Source organism: Platalea leucorodia (genome assembly GCF_965183815.1).
Source record: "Platalea leucorodia genome assembly, chromosome: 4".
Classification (NCBI taxonomy): domain Eukaryota; kingdom Metazoa; phylum Chordata; class Aves; order Pelecaniformes; family Threskiornithidae; genus Platalea; species Platalea leucorodia.
The window spans coordinates 62,825,205-62,843,907 of NC_138826.1; the positions used below are offsets into that span (position 1 = coordinate 62,825,205).

Genomic DNA, 18,703 nt, shown 5'->3' on the forward strand with positions numbered 1-18,703 from the left:
TAACTTCATTGTTATTGTCTGAGTGGGAAAGAGGAAGAGTGAAAAATCCTCTTTCTATAAAGAGAAGTTTAAGTCCTATGGATGAGCTACTTGGAGTATCTTACTGCATATTGAGACTACTACTTCCAAACACTTCATATTTTACTATCTTCCCCACAGGCCTTTGTTCACACTGCTTGTATGTGTTTTTAAAAAGTCAACAAAGAGATTAAGTGAGATAGTTCATCAGAACTATTTCCAACCTATCTCATTGTACAGATCTATAGCAAAAGATGTTAATAATTCAACTCGCAGAAAGCAGGAGCGTCTCAGGTTTTGAGCATTTATATTCCTCAGGTGTAGGAATAATAGGCAAATATCTGCAGATGAAAGAGAAAAGTAAAATTTTAGGTATTGTACCTTTTTGCTGCTTTGTCACATGGCCTTTGTATCAGAAGGATCACAGGTGTAATATTTCTCGATGCAACGTTAGCAACATTCTTCATTTCAAAGTGCATGGTATAACAAAAAAAAAATCCTCCTGGGATTTTATGCCAGAAGAAACATTTGAAAACAAACAGGTGAAATTCAGTGTAGCTTCTGCTTTCTATATTCATCTTCATGAGATGTCCTTTAAAAAAAGAAATTCCTACTAGATAGCTAGGTAAGCTTTAATACACCTCCATCATTGCTATTAGGTGTAATTGAAATGTAAAATCTTTCTTACATTGTGATATTCTGAATCCAGAGATTCCTCTCTGATTGAAAATACCATGGTCAGGTGTCCCAATTTAATTTTAACTTTGTAAAATGAAACTGGCAGAAGTAAACTGTAATTTATGCTGTTGGATACAATCTGAAGACATATTTTGCCATAACAGAAGCTGTATTAGTATCCACTGAATGAAATCTTTCATAGAATCATAATCATAGAATGGTCTGGCTTGGAAGCGACCTTAAAGATCATCTGGTTCCAACCCCCCTGCTGTGGGCAGAGACACCTTCCACTAGACCAGGTTGCTCAAAGCTCCATCCAACCTGGCCTTGAACACTTCCAGGAATGGGGCATCCACAACTTCTCCGGGCAACCTGTTCCAGTGCCTCACCACCCTCATAGTGAAAAATTTCTTCCTTAGAGCTAATCTAATTCTACCCTCTTTCAGTTTAAAGCCATTACCCCTTGTCCTGTCACTATGCTCCCTTGTAAAAAGTCCCTCTCCAGCTTTCTTGTGGGCATTTTTCACTTTTTTCTGTTCAGGTGCTCAAAGGCTGCAATAAGGTCTCCCCAGAGCCTTCTCTTCTCCAGGGTGAACAACCCCAGCTCTCTCAGCCTGTCCTCACAGGAGAGGTGCTCCAGCCCTCTGATCATCTTCATGGCCCTCAAACAGGTCCACTGGCTCCAACGGGTCCATATCCTTCTCATGTTGGGGGCCCCAGAGCTGAACACAGTACTCCAGGTGGGGTCTCACAAGAGTGGAGTAGAAGGGGAGAATCACATCCCTTGACCTGCTGGTCATGCTTCTTTTGATGTAGCCCAGGATACAGTTGGCTTTCTGGGCTGCAAGTGCACATTGCCAGGTCATGTTGAGCTTCTCATCAACCAACACCCCCAAGTCCCTCTCCTCAGGGCTGCTCTCAATCCATTCTTGGCCCAGCCTGTATTTGTGCTTGGGATTGCCCCAACACATGTGCAGGACCTTGCACTTGGCCTTGTTGAATTTAATGAGGTTCACATGGGCCCACCTCTCCAGCCTGTCAAGGTCCCTCTGGATGGCGTCCCTTCCCTCCAGCGTGTCAACCATACCACACAGCTTGCTGTCGTTGGCAGACTTGCTGAGGGTGCACTCAATCCCACTGTCCATGTCGCCAAAGATGTTAAACTGTGCTGGTCCCAATACTGACCCCTGAGGAATGCCACTCGTCATTGGTCTCCACTTGGACACTGAGCCATTGACCGCAACTTTGCGTGCAACCATCCAGCCAATTCCTTATCTACCCAGTGGTCCATCCATCAAATCCATGTCTCTCCAATTTACAGACAATCTAACTCATTTCTAGTTTTTACACCTAACTAACTGCCTGAAACAGTAAGTTTTATGGTTTTCAGTGGAACATAAACAACCTGAGCTTTGAAATCACTTAAGAGCAATGTATTCCTTAGTCTTCTGAAGGGAGAGCAAGCTTGGAGAAACCACACCTTGAAAAAAATTGTTAGCCATATACTCAAACAGGGTTTAGCAGACAATCTTGCACTTCCACAATGGGGATGTGGGGGGTATGGAGGAACCAATGTGTATAAAGCTTCCCCTAATACTCTCCTTCCTTTTCTCAAAGTTTGAGTCAGCTCACACCCCTTCAACCATTCTCCAGTATAACTTTTTCCAGATTCATCCATCTCTGGAAAGACTTTAAAAAACAAAACAAAAACCCCCCAAAAAGTAAACAAAACCAAACAACATAAGTACTCTGAAGATAAAAATATATTTAGCTATCTTTGTCGTTCTACTTGTATTCTCAAAATGATTGTACTTTAAGTATTTAAGCCCAAGTTCACTGCTTAACCTGTGTTTGTTTCAGTTACATGTCCACAGACTTTTCAACTGTTTACTGTTGTCACATGTCAGCTCTGGGGCTTATCTAATCCAAAAGTTACCTCTCTAGCACTGCAGTTCTAAACACATTGATTGAGAATCCTTAAAAACAATACAGCAGAAACAATGGAGAAAACTTGTATTTTCTACATACTTTTATTCTTCAACGTCAATCATTCTACAATTTCTAAAATAATTGTGAGCTTAAGAATATTGTAAGTCAAACAAAAACTTCTTCCCTTATTCTACTTGCTGTAACAGTAAAAACATATGATTATGTTCTTACACAACTAATCCATGGGTCATAAACACTGGCGGTAATGAAGGAAAACTCAAATACCACGCTTCCTGAGACCTGACTAATAATCTAAAAATATAAGGACAGTTTAAATTCTACAAGCTTGTAAGTCTACTGACTCATGGAATCACAGACTATTTAAGGCTGAAAGGGAACTCTGGAGGTTATCTCGTCCAACATCTGCTCAAAGTAGGTCCAATCAGATCAGGCTGCTCAGGACATTGCCCATCTGAGTTCCATACACTCCGAGGACAGAGGATTCCACAAGCTTTCTAGGCACAAGCCCTTACCAGAGCTTGATCACCCTCACAGTGAAATATTTTTCTCTTATACCTCACTGGAATTTCTCACATTCCAACTGGAACTGTTGCCTCCTACACTTTCACTGTGCACCTCTAAGCAAACTTCTCTATATCCTGCCCTTGGTACAGGAAGACAACAATCAAATCTTCCCTTTATCTTCTCTTCTTCAGGGAAGAGCAAACAAACAAACAAACCAACCCAAAAAAACCAAACCACCACAATTCTAACAGCATCTCCTTGTATGTCCTCAGCAATCCTGATGCCCCCCCAAACTCTTGACTCTGAACATGTTCCAGTATGTCAATGCCTTTCTTGTACTAGGAAGCCCAGAACTGGATACAGTACTCATATGCAGCCTCAGAAGTGGTAAGAAGGGAAAAATTTCTTTCAACCTGCTGGCTGTTTTCTTGCTAATATAGCCCAGTATGCTGCTGGCCTTCAATAATGCAAGGGCACACTGCAGACTCATCTGCAGCTTGATGTCCACCAGAACCCTGAAATTCTTTTCTAAAAAGCTCCTACCTACCCAACTAGTCCCCAGCTTGTACAGGTGCATGGGTTTACTTCTTTCTATCCTATTGTCCTGACTTGTAAAGATATCTCATTGTCTAGGTCACCAATAAAAATGTTAAGCAATACTACCAATACCAACCACTGATAGATGCCACTGGTAACCAGGCACCACTTAGAAGCAATGTTGCCAATCACAACCTTTTGAGTCCAGCAGCCCAGCCAATTTTCCACCAACCTTACAGTCTGCTTACCCAGTCCATATACCACAGACTTCAGCTTGGTCTCCCACTGTATCCTTACAGTGTCAAATGGGTTCGAGGAAGAGGAAGATTTGCTCCATAGCCATCCCAGAGACTGAGGCTAAGATAACCTACCTACAGTTCCCCAGATCTTTCTTCTCCCCACTCTTGAATGACTGTGATGTTTGCTCTCTCAGATTCATCAATTCCCCTTTCTTCCTTTGTCTTCCTTTCATTATAAACACACTAGCCCCTTCTATTGCCCTTGAGATTCTTTGCTAGTTTCAACTTCAACTGAATTTCTGTTGTTATACCTCCACCTCTGCACATTTATGCAATGTTTCTGCATTCCTTCCAGTGCCTTCACCTTCTGTGTAACTCTCTGTATTGGTTACAGATTCCTCAAAATATGTGACCAGGGACATAAGTTGTATGTCCAAGTAATAGCCTTAAAAAAGCACACTCTCTACTCAACATTTCTCTTGCTGTCATGAGCGAGTCCCAGAATGCAAAGAAATGCCCCTGAAGCATCTTAACCTTCTTTACTTTAGACAGGCTGCTGTATCATTTCATCTATATTCTAATAACACCAAAAAAAGACAATCTGATCTTCCATCATAGAAACAGAATTTTATAGCTCGCCTTCCCTGAATTCTTCTTCCACCAATCAGTTGCTTAAACAGAGAACTGGAGCCTCAAATACCCTGTTTTTCAATTAACTTTCTTTAAAGACTCGAGAAGAACTAAAATAGAACATTTTGAGTTCAAACACAAAAAAGCTCTCGTTCTTAACTTTTGCCAGCACAAAAACTAAGCTGAGGCTTGCCACTGAAAAGTACTACTACCTCAGTTTTCTTACTATTGAAATTTTCTCACTGTCGAAACATTCCTTGGGCTTATGTGCAGAGAGCCCAGATTCCTCGTATGACCTGATGGAGGGAGAGGTCCTCTCATCCTCCTCAGTCTGCCTCTGGAGTGGTTCCATATGTATTCCATTCTGTAACCCTAGTTCTCACCTTATGACTCCCAAAAAGCTGATTCACACACTGCTAACCTTAACTCAAAGTTGGATTTGTAGGTGTCTTTTGTTCCAATATATGTATTTCTGTAAAATATGTTGAAGAAATCTGACAGCATTATAGAACACCGGTTCTTAACAACAGAGCTCACTATACAAAAGTATTCACCTGGTCTGCACTTTAGGCCTTCAGTTCAGCAATCCCACAACGTTCCAGTTTTTTTGAAGTGGTGTTGTAGTTCAACTGAGTTTGTTCCCCCCCCCCCCCCCCCCCCCGCCGCCCCTAGAATAGTCTCAGGGTCTAAAAAGCAGCATTGATTTTGAAGAAGTAGTTTTCATTCCTGCCAAGATACAAACTGATTTAGCCAACCAAAGTCCACATTAGCACTTTTACAGGTCCTTGGAGTTTACTGATAGAAACACCCTTAAAATGAATTCAGTAATTCAGGCCTAATGGTTTTTCCTAAAAAACTTATTTCTAGTTTGCAAGTGTTAGAATTAACACGACTCAAAACACCTTCGAATAGCGGGGCCAATGAAATTAATCTCTTCTTCCAAGCTGGTTATACAATTTTCTCTAGAAATTTTGTCATGGTAACTGAAATGGAGCAGTAGCCTGAAGCAGCTTCTGCTCAGTAGAGCACAGAGGTTAAATATCTGCATCCATTATTGAAACTGACTCGGTTTTAAATTGCTACAGTAGACATACCCTTACATCAGCTGTCTTAATACAAACCTGAAGACAACTGAACCACTAGTCTCGTACTTTAGACAAGGAAACCATTTTTGTAAGCCTCTGGGTATTTCATCATAACCCTAGACTAACATGCCATTTTCACATTCTTGTCCATTTTTATTAATTAGAAACCAGAACAATTCAAATGACCAGCTTGTAACACAAATCAGTGAAGCATATTACTTGAACTTTTGTAGGTTTTTTTTTTCTTCCTGTAAGAGAAAAAAAAAACATAAAAACCTCTTGACGTATGACACTTCAGGGATTGCAGAACTAAGAACTGGGCGGAGCAGATGAAAAAGATAAATTCCACATTTCCACTCAATCTGATGCATTGAAAAAAAACTACTCAAACAATGCAAGAGGCCTAAGGAGAAGCAACAGTTTTCTATATATTCTGCTCAGCAACATCATTCAGTCTTAAGTTTTCCCATATCTATCTTCTGATTCACAAGAAAAATGATTCTGTTGCCCCTGGTCAATATTCAACCTAAGAGCAAGACTGGAACATGGTAAAGTAACTAGTAACTCAAAGGCTGGGTTAAGTCCAAAGAGCAGAAAGGGAAGGAAAAAGATTAAGTGTTGTAACTTGTGAATTGTTTATGATTTTGAAGCAGATTTCTTCAGTTAAAAACCAGCAATAAGTTCCTGCCAAAGCTGAGAAATCAACTTATTGTAACTGCAAGTAGGCAGTTTCCCATGGCAACTGCAAAAATTGTGTGCAGTATCAAAGTTTTCATTTAAATCCTCTATATCTTCAAAAATTACTTACTTCCAGTCCATTAAATAAATGAATGTAACCCTGTCTCATTCAGCCTGCCACAGAGAGACTACTGCTGCGGTTGCTCAGTGGTTCAGCAAATTCTGACCATTCCAGTAGCTTTCCAGCTGCAGCCTGAGTGGACCACAGTTGTTTGTGGACAACTGAACAGAAGCAAGTGACCTAAATCTATTGTATCGGATAACCACTTTCCATTAGAGAATTTCAGAAGATCTAGAAGTGCTTTGTTTTTTGTTTAACAGCTGAGAGCAACGGCATTAGCTAAGCCCTTCTATGATTATCTTTGTGTTCATGGTAAGAGATATTTAATAACACCTTTTTGACACTGCCAGTTTTTTTATTCCCTGTCCTTTAGATTTCATAACCTGGAGCAACAAGGAATTTTCTCCCAGCTGTCTTCTTTCTACCCTGTATGGGAATATTTGGGACAACCTGTCTTTACACCTTCCTCTTATTGCACCTTACTGAAACAAACAGAAATAGCAAAAACATCCACAAGAAATCCTGTAGACGATGATCAAAAAGCAAACCAAGTTAACAGATGTTGAGAAGGGAACTTCTTGAATACAGAAAGTTAAATCTCTGTGGAAGAGGCTGCAGACATCAGTAGCGAGTTTTCATTGCTGTTCTGCATTCACATCTAGTCTTTGCTCTTAGTTTTGCTTGCCACATCCATCTGAGCTTCAGTATTTAAAAAGATGAAAAAAGGCTACCCAAAGAATTTCAGCATAATATTCCCACTAAAAGACCCTCACTGGTTTATCAAAACCAGCTATCTGCTCTGATGATAGCATGAGTCTCTTCAGTTGGCATTGTGCAGCAAGTTCTACAACCAGAGCAGACAGATGTAGATGTCCATGTATGTTTAAAATTAACTTTGCAATTCTCTGCTTTGATAGAAGCCTCAACTGCTAATGATAACACCAATACTTGGTCTACACAAGTTAAGAAAATGAATTATGAACCTGATGCTGCATTTTGCCTGTCTTGATGTGCTATTTAAAGTATTCTGAAAAGCTTTTATAAGCATCCCTACACTTATTTTGGATTAAGCCAACAAAAAGGTACTTAGCAAGCATACTTTTCAGGCTTTATTTGTTAGTGGTAAACAAGTATCTAGCTTATCCACCATAATCAAATGCAATCTGAAGTCCTTTGTCTCAGTCAAAAGAATACGATTCCAGAAACAACTGCTAAATAAACTGAACTACTGAGCCATCTGTGCCTCAGTTGTTGTATCAGCATTTTTAGAGACAAACAAACCCGATACATGAGTTGTTCTGTAGAACAGTAATGAACCTACTGTTTCCTAGCTACAGCTTCTAGAAAATTGTGCTACAATCCCAGCTTCAGAGATGCATCAAATATGTGCATTACTGTAAACAGTTGTTCTCTCCCCCAAATCCTTAATCTAACTGTCTAAGACTTGAGTGAGAAACACTGGAAACAACTCGGTTTTTGCATTAGCAAGTGATGAAACAGGAATGAAGGGACCAGTTTTGCAGCTTCTCTTAGCTCTTATGAATTCTTATTTAAAAGTTTTGTCCAAAAGTATTTGCCTCTTAGTTAGGCAGCAGCTCAGTGTAATGGCAGCAACTAGTTCTGACAGAATAAGCTGTTGCAGACAAAGGTATTATTACTTCTAACAAGAGACTCTCTGTCCAGAGTACTACTTTAATGGATGAACGTTGGTGCCCTAAGTATTCTAGATCATGATCTGAAACAGCCGATGATCAGACACACTTTCTAAGCTACCTCTGCTTAGAATTGTTAGAATTTGGAATTAAAGTTAAAATGCTTTAGTTATAGCACCAGGGCTTGTCTATCAGACACGATACAGGGGGCACAACCAAAAATAAAACCATTTAACCATTAATTTTTAAGTAATCACAGCCAGATCTAATGACTGTATTCCTTCACTTGACATAAAACTAATGTTCACTCTAAAGAGATGTGTTAAGCACTGTATCCATTGAACACAGCACAGTGTCCACTTTCACAGGCAATACTGAGCTGGCCTAAACAGGTTTTTCCTCCAGAAGTGATTGGCCAGACTTTGTATTTTAACAGTGCTGCATTTTGATATGATTTGGATGATACCTACTCTAAGGGTATATTAAGCAGAAAATATTCCAGCCCACATGGGTGCCAGATGATTGTTAAACAGCAGGCATCAACAATACTTAAACCAGAAATCAGATGAGGTCTCAGTAATTCAGTACTGTACCATCAGCAGACTGACAACAGATGACACTATCAAAAGAGAAAAACCTACAGAACACCTGTTCATGTAGTTTCACACAAACTCAAGCTTAACATGTCAGATCTAGTCCTGGAATTCTGAAAGCAAGTTTGAACAGATAAAAATACACTGTATCATACTTCACTTCCTTGGTGCCACTAAGTTTGTATTAGAGTAAAATATTAAGTTCAAGGATAAAGCAATCCAAAGGTTTAGTAATAGGATTCAGGCTATTTCCATCATCAGATCATTGCTTCAAAAGTTAACCAGCTGAGCAAAGAGTAAAAGCCATTACCATCCAATCTGCAGTTAGTTGCTAGCTCTGAATTAAAGCATTTTCAGTTTCTGTAGGAGCCCCAACATCAACATCTGTATTAAAATCCTCAGTACACACTGTCCAAAGAATGCACAGGAAGTCACTGTTTTCCTTCTAGGAAAACAGTAGGCACCAGCTATTGGGTTTCAGTTTCAACAGATGCCAGCTTGATATTTTGACTTCTATGCATGATCTGAAAACTAAAACTAATAATTAAAAAAAAACCCATAATAATAAATATGAGTTCTCAAAGTTAAGGTTGTACTCCACCATGAAGATATGAGAGGATAAACAGGAAGATGAGTGTATCTTCCAAAAATTACTCCTATAGTTTAAAAAAAAATACTAAATGTAAATGTTATAATTAGGGCTTAGCATCATAAGCATGACTGACTTCTCTAGAATCTGTACAAAGGATATATCCAAGTCAAGATCAAGTGTTCTGTCAAACCCAAAGCAATGAAGCTTAGCTTCTTAGTTAGTTTCCATATAAGATTAACAGGCATTATTTTCCTGTGCACAGAGTTTACATTTTCTTCACACAGCAATACATAAAAAGATACAAAATATCAAAAGCGGTATTGATGAGTTCTAGAAGTTTGGTGCCTTAACACAGATTTTTGTTGACATGATGAAGCAACTGATGATTGGAACCATGCAAAAACAAAACATGGAAGTAGAAAACTTGGTCAGAAAAGCTATTTTTAAATCCATAAAATAAATGCTGCTGTCTAAGTAGTATATACTTCAAAAAAAACATACACATTAACATCCACAGAATGGCTCTGTAAACTAATTATATACACTTGGAGTATTCAGCTTCACTGTAATACTTCCATTAAAACTTACCAATATTGATATTACACTTCTATAATTTAAATAATCCATCTACAAAAGTTTAAGCTATTTTCTCCAGATTTCACCAGGAATTACTGTTGAAAATGCTTTAGTCAATACAGTCTACTAACTTGTCACAAGAACTGCAGACTGTATTTCATGTTATACTCTAATTAAAGGAACATACTTTGTAATTAAATGTATTTACTATTGAGTTACTATCTCCAAGATAAGTTTAAGTGACAGATAATTAATGCTTTATTACAGGCCAAATTCAAGTTTTTTAAACCATGCTAAATATCCACCCCCTTAGCCAAGGAAGAGTTAATACTATTATTGAAGTTATTGAGAAGTCAGCAACCGAAGAAGTAAAGATTCTCTCTCCCAAAAGTCTCACTTGAATAGAAAGGATTTTTTCACTTTGAAAAAGTGAATTTTTTTTTATGCAGGGCATACATAGAAATGCAGATCTCACCCCACAGGAACTCTCCTGACCTGTCTTTTTTTATATAAGGACTTGAAACCTCCTCCTCCCAATTGCATTACCTGAATCAAGTACTAGACGTGTTTTTGAACAAACATAAAAATCTTTTTTAAACATTTATTGCCTATGGTATTTGCATTCATAGCATCATTAACAAATCAGTTTAGGAGAGATACTGATGGTAACTGTTCTATGGACAGCTCTCTATCTTTTGTCTCAAATGGCCTTCCAGCTCATCTTTCCTCCTTGAACCTAATCACTAATTTATAGGCCAGAAGTGTGTTAAAAAGCAAGTTCATAAGCTACTGGAGTTTGGGGAAAGTAAGTATCAGTCATTCGGCAATTATTATCAAGACTTGATCTTAGCTCATAAGAAACTTTCAGCACACAATTCTGTTTCATAAACTCCATAATTAGAGATTAGAGACACTTTAGAATATTCTTTGAACTTTGGCTGGAAGTATGACAGGCAAATCTCCAGAATACCTTTCTAGTGATGTTTTGGTCTGTTCAGCTTATTAGCCACTGCATGCAATTACTGTTTCATTTTCAAAGTGTAGCTGAAGGCTAAGTAAAATGATTTCACCGTTTCCCTTTTGGCCTGAAACCGGTGAGGAAAGCAGCAGCATATATAAGCAAAGACAAATATCTAGACCATGCTCTAATCTTTCTGCAGCAAGAAAGTTACAAAAAATACTTTCTCTGGAGAAATGCAATAACCCTTGGCATATTACGTATCTGTACTGAACTACAGAATTACACTGCATACAAAAGACTAATAAAGACCGTAAAAATGCACAAAGTGCTAAAAAGCACCAAAGCCTAAGTCCTCCAAGCTACTTCAAAGCCATATTCATGTGCGTATGCATTACGAGTCTACAAGACCATATTTCTCTTTCCCTTCCTACTCTCCCTCATCAGGATTTCAACTGCTTTCAGGATCACATCAAGTTATTTGCTGTCCTTTTCTTTATTTAAGGAAAACAAAACAAAACACCACCCACCAAAAACCCAAAGCACACACAAGTACATTCCAGTCAAACTGAGAATTAAGACAAGAACTGTAGTTTGTTCAATAGGACTTACTAATACTGATTGCTTTCCAAGTCAGAGAGCTACAGATCTTCACTGCATGAGACAGCACAACAGATAGCAGTCCCCTAAACATTGAGAGGAAATTATTGTTTCCTTCCCCATCTCTGGCATGTGATTGCAGAATTTGCCATTGGTGGTCACAGTCAACACAAGCTTTAGCATCAATTTGCAGTAAAAAGAGCCAATAGCATATCCAGCATCCAACAAAGATTTCAAATTCTTTTTAATGTTAGCTGTGCTAATTTGTACCTACCCCACCTCTTAACAAGCTAAAGCAGAAAAACATCTAATTGTTCAAAACTGCTGAAACTGCAACTTATAAGAAAAAGCAATTGTTGTATAACTGGTCAGTTATTGGCAGTTATTAATTTCAGCTAATGCTTTTGTCCTAGGAATAGGAGATCTGTCTACACAAATGACAACTTCCTCTTTCCACAGAATTGTATTGGCTGGTAAGTACAACATTCAAGGTGGAGTTTTTGCGGGGGGGAGGGGGGGGAATTAAGAATAACTTAATACAAACCTTCAACTTCGAAAGTGTGCAAATTAGGTACAAAGAAGTAACATTGTTCACGCTGTTGTCGGGACACATTTTCAGAAGTTCGAACAAGCATAAACACAAAGCCATAAAAAAACCTGCTAAGAACACTTGCCTGGGGATGCATATAAAAAAAATTAGTATGTGACATAAGCAATACAATTTTATACATCTCCTGGCTTTCTGTATCTTTCCTAAATTTTCTGTTCAAACCTTTCATCTACACCTTTAAAGTGCCTTTCAGTCTCATAAAAATTCTTGGACTTAAGAATTCTGCATTTCTGAGTCTACTATGTTCTGCTTAAACGTGGGTAGAATATTTGACCTTCGAGTCCTGATATCTTAACAGCTAAGAATATGCTCCTTCAGAATAAGCATACAGAAGTTGTTTGGTCTATTGTGAACCGTCCAGAGGATTCCTTATTTATGAATTTTGACACTGCTGCAAGATCCATTCATTCAGTATTTTTAGTTATGTGGCCTGCATGACTCACCAATTTCACAGTACCCCAGTCAACATTCATGCATAACCTTCACAACTAACACAACCTTCCACATATTATTCCAAATGGAGACAGAATACAAACCACTGCAGAACTGTTCTCTTGGACTTTTAGAAAGCTTAGCTCATCTTCCGTATGCCCTCGTGTTGAAATCAAAATCAATTAACTGAATTGGAAGACAAGAGCTAGGGTTGAAAACCACAGATTTAGCAAAGATAGAACTGATACAAGAGGGAAAACTGGGGTTACAATAAGGGAGGCTGGGAAGAAAAGGAGCAGGACGAGAAGTAAATATTTGCCTCACACCACTGAATTCTCTGCTTGTTATTCATAACCTATTCCTAACTTTGGACTGTCATACTTAATAGTGCATATGCTAAAGACCACAAACTCATGCAAAACAGGATATAGTCACAGCAGAGATAAAATTTGCCTTGAATTTAGGGAACGGAATACATCAGTAAAACTTCCAGCAACAAAAATTTAAATTCAGTGTCTTATTAAAATCTGATTCTGATTACTCACTCTCTACTTTTTGCAGCAAACACCAATTAGATACAGGACAAGTCAGCTTAATAAGAACAGCCCAAACAGAAGCAAATAAGAAAGTACTTATTTTTTTATTTAAGTATAAAAAAGTCAAACATGAGTCACATACTTAGGCAATCTCTTTAAGCCACCGAAAGTTTCAAAGCACAGAAGCCAACTGAATGAACAAAACAACCACAGGCCTGACATCACTATCTCAGAAATATACTACTACATTTAGCAGTTCCAGATTCATGATAAGTCTTACGAACTGCATTCATATTTCAGATGAAAATGGCTTCAGAATCAGTTATATCTGTACCTTCACAAAAAGGACAGATTTGAGAATTCTGGGATGTTGATTCAGTCAGCAAGTCATACATTCCACCACAATGCCACGTTTACAGGTGAGTTTGTTACTCCATGCTGTTCCTACAAACTACTTAAAGAACTGATGCACAAACTATTAATATTTGTGAGCAATTCTTTGCCACGTGTCCTTAGACTCTTTAAGATCAGACTGGGGAAATTAATTAGGCATCCTGAAAAGGTGTTTTTCATCAACCTCATAGATCTTATTGTACCCACTACTAAAAAGTAGCTGTGATGCTGTGTTCGTCTGAAAGTTTTTCTAGGACATTCATGGCATTTTAGTTAAGAGTAACTCTACCATGCAGGTTACAGTAGCAGGCAACTCTCTTGTTTCATAAAAGAACATTTAGGTCATCATGTTCAAATTTACAAAATGAAAACTGAACACCAAGTTTAAGCAGAACTAAGCAGGAAAACAAAACTGTATCTTTAGCAATCACACTCCCGCACTCTCAACAGTAATCAAGAGGAAAACAGCAGAAGGCCTAGAATACTCTAGCTAAAGAAAAACCCACATAGTACAAGCATTGGCATAACACTGAGGAGTTACAACACAGAGATATCGAAGAGGATCCACAATGGATAAACTCAGTCCAGCAGCTCCCAGGTCAGTGCTAGCCCTAATATGCTCCTGGACAAACTACTGAGGTATACTTACACTTCACTGTAATCCAGCAAGGCTTTCAGGCTCCCTGTCACTTAAGAGCAAGACAACTGTTTCCGAACCAGATGCAATCCAGATATCAATGTAGCCATAACAATGAAGTGCACTTCAGCATTCAACATACTGGGATAATGGGAATTTCTATGTATCCATGGCAGGGTTAATCTGTAACTCAAGTAATCCACCCATATATAATGACCATTTAACAGTTCATTTTAATTTAGTTTGTTCCTGAAGGAGAAGTCATTTCAATAGACACACAAAATAATAGAGGTTACCCCTCAAAAGTTAAAAGCTATTTATTTCTCCACTCTAATCATTCTTCTCGCAGACATATTTAAGTCTCTGCTCTTTTTCACAACACTTAGACCTTAACTACACCCCTGACTGTTACCTCTTTTTCAAAAAGGTATTTCTAAACAATATTTTGTTTTAGTCTCTCCAGTTAGTTTTGCAGTAGAGAAACGTGGAAAGCTTGACAAGACATGTCTTCAAACATCATTATATCCCAAAGAACTGCAAGACTGTAGTATCACAATTTTGTGAAGGATGCACAGGTAGCTGCTATTTTCTAGCTGAGTTATTGAAGGTCCTTGAGGGATTTGGTTTTGTTTGCTTTGGGTGTTTGTTCCGTTATTTAAAAAAACAAGACTCCACACCAGAAATGCCTACTAGGTAAGCATAGCATGTACATACTTTCTAAAAACATTAGTTTCACAGTCTACCATCACTTCAACCTCCCAGTCCTCTCAGCAGTAAAAATCTGGTGCTTCCAGTTCGGTTGACTGTCCTATCTCCTTATAGTATTAGGTTAGTTGATTTACCAAACATAACTGTAAGCAGTGGTATGTTTAAGAAGCAACAATGTAAGGGATTACAGCAGCTCATGAGGTGAGAAATTCTCAGTTAAGCTATGGGAGATGAAATTACTTTAGAACAAACATTTATTGTAACCTCTTTCTTACAAATCCAAGTTTACCTTGCCAAAAACACTCTGTCTAGTGACTGAACAGGAATTATACTTAGCCTGAGAAATCTACTGCTGACTGGAAACATTACATGTACATGTTGATAGAGAAGTCTTTTTAAGCAATTGTACAGCTTATCTCATTCCACTGGGGAAGGAGGATAAAGAAAAGGAAAAAGAGCAAACATCATTCCTGTTAAGGAGTTCTGCAGGCTTAATATACCCTGTTCTTCTTCTAACTAGTACTGTTTAACCCCCATTGAGGGAAGCAAATTTCTCTAATCTGCGTGGGTCCTCCTCACCCATTTAACTGCACATTTGATTCATCTGTTCCCATGAAAGCTTCTGCTTTCTTGGGGAATTTTAAAAATTTGAGTGGATGTATGTGGGAAGAGTGCAGAATTCCTTCAATCTTTTCAGTTCCTGCAAAGACACCTCTGAAACCAACATATGCTGGATATATTCAAAAGGAAGACATTAAAGAAAGCAAACATTAAGAACTACTTTTAAATCTAGTCATCATAAAAATAGATGACACCATACTTAACTGCTAGTATAACACATTAAGTACAGTACTTCAGTAGAAATTAACATTTACCATAAAGAAAAAGTTGACACGATTACAAGTTGAGAAATGTAGATACTAATAAGATGCTTCTTAGAAAAAAGAACAAAGTCTTACAGGACTATTCAAACTATACAAATAATCTTTCACATTTTTATCAAGTAGAAGCCAACAATGTCTTCCAAATGCACAGACTGGCAGCACTAAGATCTCTTTTGCTAAGCAACAAAGCAGTATCATTTGGCATTTGTCTATTTCACTGCCACACCTCCAAACTACCATTTCTGTGAAAGATTCTTTCTGAAAAAGCATCTTTAGGAGAATGCAAGATCTCTTTACATAGAAGTGCATAAAATGCAAATGGAGACTCTTCATTCTGCCTCTGTATCCTTTCTTTGTCCAAGAACTGCTGAAGTGGCAGAAACTTTCTCAACATACAAAGAATAAACCACGTCATTGAAAAGAAAGGTTTTCACATTATACTTCAAGTTTCATCTGCTGCTTGAATCAACGTCTGAGAGGCATTAGGCTACCTTCCTCTTAGTACCTACTAACCAAATCTGAGATTAAAACAAGAGATACTAATGACTCCAAAGACAGAACCTCCATAGCTTATTACACACAAGTGAAAAAAAGCCATGACTGATTATCAGAGTTCAACTCTTATAGCCTCACTGATGATACCCATTTATAGTACTATTTTTAAAGTGGCCAGGTCATCTAGTTAGCATTTCAAGCCCTGCCATTCAGATATGAAACAAAATCAGAGGTCAAACCCTTTATGCTATAAAACCCTTAAAGCTATATTGTTTCCAATCAACTAATGAGGAAACAAGATTAGAACAATAAACAAAACAAATAAGAAGTTGGAAATCAAAAGTTTCAGGAAGACAGACAAGAAAGAATTTTATGAAGATGCAGACTGTAAGATATCTAAGACTGCCTCCTATATTACAGGCAGAGGAAATTTCTACTACTGCAAAGTTTATATAAGTAAAATTCCTGAACATTAAATCATACTTAAAACAGGAAAGCAGCAGGGAGCAGAAGCCACATAACTGATAAGAAAGACAGTCAAAAGAGAACAGGAGGCACGGAAAAGATACTTTTCTGAGAACTGTAACTATCAAAGCATGATTTGCCCTCACATATTTCATTAATTTAGGAACTAAGAATGTGACGTTCCAACTGAGACTTCTCCTACAGTCAGAGGATTTATAGAGTTCTCTTGCCCTTCCTCATTTCACATTTCCTGTTGTGCAGTAAAACATAAGCTCATTCTTGTGTTCTTTTCTTCCCTTGAAGGTACGTCCCTCTACTTAATTTAGTTTCACAAAACCCACCAGTATCTACCTGTATTCCTGCAAAACTTCCCCAAAATTAGCCAAAAAATTAACAAACCGTTAGGAAGGAAGAGGGTCAGTCAAAACTTGCTCATATAAGCTTTGTTTCCACAGGAAACCAGGCTAAGTTCACTAGCCCACAATCTGTCAAGAAAACTTAATGGACCGAAAAGAAAACATTAGACTTCTTGTGTTACTGGCAAGTAGAATGCTTAACAGCTGATGATAGAAAGTATATTTGCAATTGGGGGAAAAAGAATGAACAAGATTAGGTCACAAATAAGCAGAAAATTCCCATAGTTTATTCACTTTCTACATGAGAAGTAGTTCTAAAATGTAAGATTGTTCAAGGACTGTAGGCTTCTTTTACTGTAATCATCTAACCACAGACAGTATCTCTCTTTTAAGGATTTCTACCTCATTAGTGCAGTTAGATGATGCTCTTCAGTCTCTTTACTATAGCATCATCGAGGCTCAAGCCTCTTTCAGGGGCAGATGGAAGTATTTGACTTTGAACTGAAGCGGATGAAGAGTGATCACATAAATCCATTTGCTACATGAGTTGCAGTACAACTCAGGAAAAGTGGGAATATAAAAACAGCTTTGCAATTAGTACTTCAGTGATCCTGTAGATATAAACTGACTCAGGATGGTTACTGCTAAAGTTTTCGCCTCAACAATAGATACACAAGGATCTGTTAATCACTAGTGTGCAGCGAGTTCTCTAGATGTATATAGAATTCCTGTAAAAGCTGTAGGAAGAATCCAAATCTGCTGCTGAAACACTCTGGAGGCCCCCAAAGCTGAGAAGAAATAAGACACATCAATGTAGTATCCAACTTTATTACACAGATATGGGTACACAACCCTTAAAAAACAGCTGAAGTGGGATAATTATATTATTCCCAGTTATTACCTCTAGCACTTTACAGACAGAGCAGAGCATGTGAGTGCACAGTGCCTTTGATGCAAAGTCCAGTAGCTTAGCTGAAACTGTCAGAGAAGACTATTCACGCTAAGCTGTTGGACTTTGTACTAAAGCAGCTGGAAGTACGTGCACACATTTCATTTTGCCAAGAGCACTACAAGTTTGGGTAACTTTCAAGCAAAGCAGACAACTGGAGTAGGAAGAACTTAAGTCATCACAGCAAGATATGTCAGCATGTGTCAAGCTCCCAAAGGCAATCCTTAACTTGTTCAGGGATCTAAGTAATTACAGCTAAATTACATGTAAACTTCTGCTCTGATGTAGCAGTTTCTAAACAATATTCCTGAACACTAAGGATTCACGGAATCAGAATCTCACCCTTAGGTACATGCAATTTTCCCACAAACCTCATTGACAACTGAAGGCAAATGAGGACAGATTCCAGCCTCCAAATACTACAATGTACCTGAAGACTTTTCACCCATTACATGGGTGTCTGCTGTTGTTGTAGCACTCGCCCTAACTAGATATCAAAACACTTCACATAAGGTTAATGAGTTAAGCCTCAACACACCCTGTAGCTTAGCATCACCCTATTAAGGATGAGCCCTGAGGTACAGAGAGGAAGGATAACCAAACCGAGGCCGCACATACGCATAGACATACAAGATCAGGGAGGCAGGACTACGATATTGAGCTGTCAATCCAGAAAGTTTCATGTACTGACATATAATAAGTTCAGCCGCATGCAGGAGGGTCGCCCGGGCGGCAGCAGGGGAGAAGGGCGGCGGGTGAGAAAGGGAGGACGCACAGGAACCGAGAAGGCCGCGAGGAGGGGGAGGGGAAGCCCGCCCGACCGCCTG

The 18,703-nt window shown here is 38.5% G+C and overlaps 1 protein-coding gene across 1 annotated transcript in view; it reads right to left on the bottom strand.

The window, feature by feature from the left end:
* The window catches only part of MTPN (myotrophin), a 44,450-nt gene that overhangs the window by 25,122 nt on the left and 625 nt on the right, over positions 1–18,703 (bottom strand). The window lies entirely within an intron of this gene.